Below are 10,242 nucleotides of genomic sequence, written 5' to 3'. Positions count from 1 at the left end.
AGACATTTATGAAATTTTTACCAGTCCATGATGAAAATGAGGATAAAAAGGACAATATGCATTTTTTTCTTAAGCTATATATTTATTTTTTTAATATGAAGGACTTCCTTACTTTGAATTTATCCTTCTGCCTTTTTATTGTTAAAATGTTCTTTTTAGTGACATATTTTAACTAACCATGGCACTTTTTATGTTCATTTATTTTATGTCCTTATTAATAAACAAATGGTATCTCCAAGTTGATTCAGACTCTGCTTCTTTTACTGTTTCATGAAACCTAAATATCTAAGAAATACTGATCTAGTCCATAACTCACATTTTATAGAAAAAGAAAGTAAAGATAATAGATATCAAGTGAGTCATTCTTGCAAAGTCCTAGAGGTCAGCGGAAAAGAAGATCTAGAATTATTAGAACCTTTGATCACTAGCAGAGCGTGCTTGAGTCTTTCCAAGAGCCTTAGATCTCCCGTGGTGAATGCTTTAATTCTTCTAAAATTGAGTGTATTAAAAAAATAAGTTAACAAATCTAAAAGAAAATTTATTTTATTTTCAGTCCTTTCAAATTATTGATTTCAAGAAAGTAGTTATCAGGGGCACTATCTCAAAATACTTGCAGAATTGAAATTAAAGAATATTTAGTGTATATTTATACATACTCTCTCCTGATTCTGCCACTTTTGCTTTGAACATACTTTTAAATTCCCCTTGGCTGAAAATTGGCTGCTAAAAACATTATCCATGAGGGCATTTTATGGCAAGTTTGGCTGGAAATGGATGCTGATAATGCAGACCACATTTCCACCATGATGTCCTCTGGTGCTTATGAGCATTCCCTATAATTATGAGGTTTAATTTTGTAAAAGTGAATAAGACCAAGGGAATACCCTAGGAGGATGGATTTCATCCAGTCCCTAAGACAATATTTGAATTACTATATCCAGAGGAGTGAAAGATATAAACTTACTGAACTATTTGTCATAAGATCTGTTAACATTATGTGCAAGATATGCTATCCACAAGCTGATAGAAATATGGAGAGAGAGAGTGTGAAAATATGGAAACAAGTAAACTACATTAATAGCCCGTACAAAGGCCTGAGAGACAATTGGGAGACATCTGGATTTGCTCTTTGCCTATGTGGACAGGCGGAAGCAGGAGAGGAAGAAAAGTATGGATGTTTCATGGTGACTTCAGCTAATAATCATTCTTTTGGGCACAATTATCTTTTAAATATATATATATATATATATATATATATATATATATATTGGTGTGTGTGAGGTAGATTGGCCCCAAGCTAACATCTGTTGCCAATCTTCCTCTTTTTGCTTGAGGAAGATTGTTGCTGAGCTAGTGTCTATGCTAATCTATTTTATGTGGGATGCCACCACGGCATAGCTTGATGAGTGGTGCTAGGTCCATGCCTGGGATCTGATCCTGTGAACCCTGGGCCGCCGAAGCAAAGTGCATGAACTTAACCACTACACCACCAGGCTGGCCCCTTAAATATTTTTTTTTTAATGCAAAAGAATAGGCTTTCATATTTATCCACATGTTTGTCATTTCCAGCTCCCTTCACTCTTTTGTGACTTGAGTTTCCATCTGGGCTCATTTTTCTCTAGCCTAAAGACCTTTAACATATTCCATAGGGAAGGCAGGTTGAAAACAAATTTGCTCATTTTTACGAAAATATCTTCCTTTTTTTTTCCACCTTCAATTTGAAAGATATTTTCACAGGATAGAATTCTAGGCTGACAGTTGTTTATTTTTCAGCATTTTTAAATACATTGCCTTTTTCTCTTCTGGACTCTATTATTCCTGATGAGAAGTCAGTGGTAATTTATAGAACACTTCTTATGCTTTAACATGTCTTTTTTTTGTGGCTACTTTTCAGATTTTTTCTTTATCTCTGATTTTTTAAAGATTTGATTAAGATACAAAAGATGTCCATTCTACTTGGGGTTTGTTGAGCTGCTTGAACTTGTGAGTTTATAGTTTTCATCAAAGTTGGAAACTTTCAGGCACTGGTTCTCCATTTTTTGTTTCTCTTTCTCTCGTCTTCAGAGACTCCAAATACAGGTATGTTGACCCCTTGACATTGTTCCACTGACTACTTAAGAACTATTCAATTTTTTCAACCTCTTTTCTCTCTGTTCCTCAGACATTTTCATTGCTAGTCTTCATAGCAATGTTCACTGATCTTTTCTTCTGCAGTGCTAATCTGTTGCCAAGTGTATCCAGTAAATTTTTAATTTCAGCTCCAGAAATTCAATTTTTTTATAGCTCTCATTTTTCTCTTCTTTCTTTTAAGTACTTGAACAATTTAAAATACCTGTATTGAAGTTCTTTTCTGAAAATTCATCTCTGTGAGCCTGCTTTTATGCCAAGTTTCCTTCAGATGATGCCACATTTTCCTGCTCCTTCAGATGTCTACTAACTATCGCCTGCTGAACATTTTGAATTTGCTGATGTTACATATCAGGATTTTGTTAATCTTCACTTAATGATGATGGAGTTAGTCCTGGCCAGCAGTTATTTAAGGATCAGCTTTGTTTTTAAAGACTTTCATTTAAACTTTGTTACTGTGAATCTAGAGTAGCCTCAATTACTAAGGTATGATGATTCTTAAGTTTCTAATGAATTCTCAGTATTCATTAAGGCTTTCTTATTCTAGATGCTAAGAACTTGGATGTCTCTGAGCCCTGTGTGAGCTCTGGAAATTGTTCACTTCTATCTTGTGGTAGGTATCCTTTGCCAATACTCATGGAGTTTTATTCTGCATGTGAGCTACTTGATATTCAGCCAGACTCAAAGGCACCATTGTACAAATATCTGGAGCTCTTTCTAGTACTTCTTCTTGCAAATTTGAGCCCTCTTGCTCTTACTGAGCTCAGATCACAATTTCCTCAACTTCAAACAGTATTTTTTGCTCTATTTGAGGAGTACCCCTGTAAACGTCTCAGTTTCTAATGACACTTACATTTCTTCCCTCATTTGAAGTCTTCGAAGAAAGCAGTTGAAGTTGTATGGATCACCTTACCTGTCATTCTTCTGCTAGGTCTATGCTACCAATTTTTAGCACTTTAAAAGAGTCGTATTATATATTTTTCCAGTTTTCAAGTTGTTTATGGCAGGAAATAATGTGCTATGGCAGTCAGTCCATCCTGAACATGGCCATCTTTTACCTGAGACTCATGTATCCTGTTACCTTATTGAATCCTATTACTGCTATTACTGCTCATAGAAGTACTCATAGTTTTCGACTAGTTTTCTTAAATTTCTCAATAAACAGATTCTTTATAAATATTATTAGTTTCAACAACTCTTTTCTAATTGTTATACTCTAATTAATTTTCTAGCCTAATAACACTGGTTTATAACTTCAGTATAGGAAGCTGATGGTTGAAATCCTTGTCTTCTCCCTTGGCATTAGGAGAAATTAAGGCCTACTAAAATGAGGCTAGGTTTTAGACTTATCTTTTGTGAATGTGTACATTTATATAATTATGTTCCTTATTCTCTTCTTCTTATAACTTTGTATGGAATGTAAACTCGATATATTTGTTGTTTACTTTCATGTGAAATTAGTTTTCTTGTACTTTTAGAATAAGCCAGGATTCAAGAAAGCTTTTCTAGCATTAGTTTACTTAATTTCAGTAATCTCAATGGTGTTAGTATTATTATTTCTGAGAATTAAAAAAAATGAATAATTAGTGGATGTTCTAATTTATCATTCCCTGTACCCCTGAGAATCGTAATTCTTGGTGTGGAATAGGGACATATAGATACAATAGAGAAGAGTTTAATTAAAATCTCCTCAGTCTTGAAATTTGATTGCAAATATCAGTATAAACTTAGGAAGCTGCTACTGGGTTGGTCTTTGTTTTTAGTCTTTTATGTGGACAGAGCTAATATATATATTTTTCCTACCTGTAAATATTTTCTACCTCTTTCCACTATAAAGACCTAGATACAGTGACTAATGCAATAGCAATGAGACCCAGACTGAGGTCTTGAAATGTCACTTCTGACTAAGAGCATTCTAGGATTATTGAAGACAACACTGATTCCAGATTTGAGACAGGAAATGTGCAAGCTGAGTGTGGCAAATTTTATCATATGAGTTAGAGAGTAAGCTATCAAAAACTAACGGAGTCAATTCAAAATGGTTTAAGGGCCAACTTTGCTAGTGTTCCATTAAGCAAAATTAGTGAATTTCAATAATTTTAATTAGAATGTATTGAACGGCCAAACTTATTTGTATGTATAAGCACATAGTGATAGCTAAAAAGAATTGTCTACCCCTAGAGGTTGATAAAAATTAACTCATCATGAAAATTAGTTAATGGAGAGAAGAATTAATCTGTTATCCTACCTTTCCCACTAATTCTGCTATGGGTAATCAAACAGTAGCTGAGAGGAAGGATTTCTTTATTAAAGTATTCTAACAAGCAAATAGAAATGAAATGACAGCATTAAAGTCTCAACTTTTTTAACCACCAACAAATGATTACACATAGGTGTTAAGCTCCAGTGGTTGCTAAAATCACAGAAAGAGAAACAAGGAGACGTTATGTGCTTCCTAGAGCCTTGCCATACTCTACATGTAGTTTTCCAAAGAAATCAAATCTGAGTTTGATCCAGTCTCTGGACAGAGCTGTCAATTAGCAGGAAAGAGAGAGGACAGAGGAACATGTTGAATGGCACCACAAATGTGCTATCAGTGAGATGCAGAGAGTGGGGAAAAACTAAAGCCCGATTCTTCAACAGCTAAATTGTAAGAAAAAGAAAGAAGCTGAATTATGCAGGAAAATAGAACTGTCTCTGTGGATTGAACAAAAAAATATAAATCTATAAGCCAAACAGGTCTTCTGAAATAAGGGACTAATTGCCTAATTTGTTCTTCCTGAAAGTCTGATGTTGGATTTTATTTAGGAACGCTCACGTACTGCTCCCAATCAAGCAGTCACAATCAACATAATATTTTATTAGCCATTTTGAGAGAAAACTGTCTAAACCCATGAGATAAGAGAACTTGACAAGAACTTACATAGTATCAAACTCATCATCTCCCTTCCCGCAATTATTCCCAAACTACTTCCAGTCATAGCAATTTGGTTATTTTTCAACATGGCAACACAAGCAAATACTAGTCTTCCAAACTTCTGATTATGCAGTTTGAAAATCAAAATATTACTACTACTAATAGTATTAAAAGTAATAAAAAAATAAAATTAAACAAAAACCAAATTCATTGACTACTTCTAATGCAAAGGGGAAGAAGACACAAACGTTCCTAACATCCACAGTGAAAATGTTACATGTGGCTTATTGAGGAAACTCACAGGGAGAGACGTAGTGAACCACATTGGGTCTTCCACACTTGCATTATTCCACATAGACGCAGGCTGGCCATGGGCAGAACTGCATTTGACACTTCATGAAAGGGCTCCAAGAGAGACTTCACCCCAATCACTCAAAATATAAGCCAAGGAGGACAGATAACATCTGTCTAACAATGGGGGTGTCTTGGTTGAGGACATGCCCTTATTAAAAAGGGAGAAATTTGTTACAGCCTTCTGCTGAGCTAACTTACAACTGCTGTGCTGAATTATTCCTAGGCTACAGAAAAAGAAGAGGAAATGACCACCAGGTCTATCCAGATTTGTCTCTGCTTATTCCTTAATGACAAAAAATAGAAGGCTTCACTTGGCTTCATGGTGTGGTCCCTACCCATCAGTTCAACCTCACTTCTCCCCTCATCTCTTTTGTCCCGTTAACCCCAGCTAAACAGCATTTTTGCCCTTCTTACAATGGATCATGCTGTTTTGCAACGCTTAGTCTATATACTGTCAGGAAAAATATTCAAAGACTTTGAAATGGGGAAAAGATTGAGTGTTCTGTCTCATTCACCCTTTGGAGTTATCTTTCCTTTCCATTGTCTTTGAGGTATTTTACAGTTCTATAAATTGCTGAACACTGATGGTAATGCACATGCTTCTTGTTCATATAAATGCAAATTAGCCCAGTGGAGGTACATTTGATTATTGCCCTATGGATATTGATGAATTTTCTATCTATGTGTAAATTCATTTTAGCATTCTTGATGGCCAATGTATGTGTGCCTGTTTTCAATTCTCTTTTGAACCACCTATGACATCTTACTGACTCCCTCATTAACTGGTGAGTTAAAAAAAAATCTTTTAGATATATATTTATTTTATATTTGTATGAGAGTCATGATTTTACCTTTTTAAAAATATCCTTTAACAAAATAATTGGCCCTTTCTTTCTAGATTGCTCCATCCCCTTGTCCATTTGGAAGCAATGATTAATCTTCAAATATTGAGCTTAAGCATTGCATTCTCTCTTCTTCAAAGCCATTCATAACTTAGCAAGGCAAAACTGAGCACTCCATCTATTGGGCTCCACCGTGTCTAATATATAATTTCATAATAAGAATTGCAAGATTTTATTGCTTATTGGTTTTTTTTTCCTACTTGATTCTAGCCTCTGACTATAGGAAAAGTTTCATGCTCATTTTTATAAATGTAGCACAGACCACTCTGCCAGCAACACAATGAAGGTTTATTACACGTTGTAATACAAAACAAAACAACAAAAAGATTGAAAAGCACACAAAACAAATGTATACCATAAAGAATTATTAAAATGCTAACCCCCCTGTAACCACTACTCGGGTCAAAAAATAGTACTTTGCCAGCCACCCAGAAGCCCCACACATGTGTCCCACCAAAATTATAAACCCTCCACCTCCCCCTGGGTAATTATTATCCTGAAATTCACAAGGATCACTTCATTTTTATAGTTTTATAACCCAGATAGGCAGCCTTTGATATTATATTTATCTCTTCCCCTTTTAAACTTAATATGACTTTTAAGTCTATTTTAATAGAACCCTCATCAATCCCCTTCTTTCCCTTACAATTCATTTGTTGAAAAACTGAGCTGTGGTTTTCCCCACTGTCTGGACCTTGCTGATTGCACATTCATGGTGCAGCTCAACATGTTTCTCTGCTTCTAAATGATACTTGCAGGTAATATTATATCAAGTGTGATGAATACCTCAGAAATCAGAGGTATAGCTATCAATGGTCAAACCTGCATACATTGTAATTGTGTGATAAATTATCTCTTGCTTCATCCAAAGATTTGCCAAAATGAGAATTTAAAGCTTTGTGTACTGACCCGAACTATTTTTCTTTTCTTTTTATATTGCAATATATTATAATTTTTTATGTAATTGTCAGATATGAAACTTCATTCAGCATATCCAAAGGGATTGAAAAACTTGCCTTTGAAAGTTTATAGAATCAAAGCTATGGATGGATTTCAACCCACAGTTGAGAGAATCAAGAATGAGAAAAATTGAATGACTTACTCACTGGCAGCATCTTACTGGCAGAGTTGAAACTGGAATATGATTTTTATAACTCCTAGGGCTCTCCTAAGCTCATCTGAAAGTGGCTAAAATCTTTAGGCTCAGAAAAGGCTCTACTCATGGCCCATGTCCAGTGTCTCTCTCTTTGTTTGTGACTTTACTAGATTCTTACAGGTTCCTTTTTCTCTCTCACTGTGGTTTAACCTGCAACTGGATAAAAGCTACCGCTGGCCTACCTCTCTTCCAATCTCTAGTCCCCTGACAAATCTCCCACTCTCTCTGCTCCGCCATTACACAGTTGGATGGTGTTCTTCCCCACCTGCAGGGCTTTGTTCTGATCCTTCATTGCTAATTTTGCCAGGAGTCTTATGGTAAGTTTTAAAATTTGATTTTAGTTTTCATAAAATTTTTAAAAACTTATAGATTGATAGCCAGCCCTTATGGTCTAGTGGTTAAGATGCTCACTCTTACTGCCGTGGTCTCAGTTTGTTTCCTGGCCAGAGAACCATACCACCTGTCTGTCGGTTGTCATCCTGTGGTGGCTGCCTGTTGCTGAGATACTGGAAGCTATGCCACCAGGATTTCAAATACCAGCAGGGTCACCCATGAGCTTCCAGACTAAGACGGACTAGGAAGAAGGACTTAGCCACCCACTTCTGAAAAAATTGGCCTTGAAAACCCTGAGAATATCAGCAGAGCACTGTCCGGGGGTGGGAATTAAAGTTCTGACCCTCTAATCACAGGGTTGGCCCCCAGGAAACCAGCTTCCATCCTCAAGTGAGGTTCAAAGGTTACTTTATTAACATAACAAAAGATACCTTTATGGGTCTCATCGCTTAGGAAATTCCAAGGGTTTTGGGAGCTGAGAACCAGGAACCATGGATGAATGAGGAACCAGGAACCATGTCATTCAGATAACTATTTCTTATAAGTCAAAATATTGCCCATGGGTTTGCTGAATTTAATCCTAAATACTGTGTTGAAAATTTCTGTCTCTAAAGGGCATACCATGCTGTATTTCTGCCAACAGTGAGGGTGAGTGCATGGTACCTCACAGCTTCACCGACAAATTACATTGTCAAGCTTTTGGATTTTGGGGTCTTTACCAAGTGATAACTGTGAAGTGGTCCCTCCTTACTATTTTGTTTTGTTTAGTGTGTGTAGCTTAATTTTTTTAATTAATTTTTTATTTTGAAATAATTATAGACATACAGAAAAGTTGCAACATAATACAGTGAGTTTACGTATATCCTTTACCTAGCTACAAGTAAGGTTAATGTCTCACATAACCATGATACAGTAACTAGTACAGTAATGTCCTTTTATTCAAGGTCTGGTTTTCTGAGGTTTCAGTTACCCGTGGTCAACCCTAGACCGAAAGCCCATGATCTTCATTCTGACATATCATCACAACTTTTATTACAATATATTGTTATAATTGTTCTATTTGATTACTAGTTATTGTTGTTAATCTCTTCCTGCGCCTAATTTATAAATTAAGCTTTATCAGGGGTATGAATGTATAGGAAAAAACAAAGTATATAAAGGGTTTGGTATCGTCTGCGATTTTAGGCAGCCACTAGGGTCTTGCAATGTATCCCCCTTGGATAAAGGGGGACTACTGTGCAAGGAAATTAACATGGGTACAACATCATATTTTGTAACAACTTTATTGAGATATCTTTGACATATAAAATTGTATATATATTTAAGGTATAAAATTTGAGGTTTTCATACATGTATATATTGTGAAAAGATCACTACGATCAAGCTAAAAAACTTACCCGTCCCTTGACATAGTTACCATAGTGTGTGTGTGTGTGTGTGTGTGTGTGTGTGTAGAAGATTTAAAATCTATCCTCTTAGCAAATTCAGAGTATACAATGCAGTATCTTTAACTATTGTCACTATGCTATACATTCGATCTCCAGAACTCATTCATTTTGCACGCCTGAAACTTTGGACCCTTTCATGGTACAATATAATTAAATTATAGACTTCTTTCAGATTTCACCAATATTTCCATAAATGTCCCTAAATGTTTGTTTGATTATCCTTTGTCTTATGACCGAGGCAGAATATAGTTTCATATATTTAAATCCCAATTACATTTATTATTCTGTGAACTTTTTTTTATGGCTCCTGAACATTTTTCCCTCAGGTTTTAGTCTTTCTCTTTTTGGTTTTTTTAGAAGCTCTTTGCATGTTAGGGATGTTAGCCTTTTCTCTGTATTTTATATTTTGCTTGTTCCACGGTTTGTCTTTTGAATTTTGCTTATGGTTTTCCAGTTTATGTTTTAATAAAATTCTGTTTTTATTTTAATATAGTCAGATTTATCAAATATTTTAGTTTTTACTTTTGGATTTTGAGTCACATTTAAGAAGAATTCTAACCTCTCCCAGGTTTAATGAAATTTACCCATGATTCCTGTTAACGCTTGTATAGTTTCCTTTTTTTTTTTTAAGATTGGTGCCTGAGCTAACATTTGTTGCCAATCTTCTTTTTTTGTTCTTCTTCCCAAAGCCCCCCAGTACATAGTTGTATATTTTAGTTGCAGGTCCTTCTGGTTGTGCATGTGGGATGTTGCCTCAGCATGGCTTGATGAGTGGTGCTAGGTCCACACCCAGGATATGAAGCAGCTAAACCCTGGGCTGCCAGGCAAAGTGGAGTGTGTGAACTTAACCCCTAGGCTATGGGGCCAGCCCCCTATAGTTTCATTTTTAATGTTTAAATCTTTGAGACATTTGGAATTTATCATCTTGTAAATGGCAAGGTAAGAATCGACACTTATCTTTATTTTTAATGGTTAGACATTTGTTCAAACACAATTCTTTTTAAA

The sequence above is a fragment of the Equus caballus genome, chromosome 30, assembly GCF_041296265.1.
Source record: "Equus caballus isolate H_3958 breed thoroughbred chromosome 30, TB-T2T, whole genome shotgun sequence".
NCBI classification, from domain to species: domain Eukaryota; kingdom Metazoa; phylum Chordata; class Mammalia; order Perissodactyla; family Equidae; genus Equus; species Equus caballus.
Note: the sequence above shows the minus strand (reverse complement) of the source record.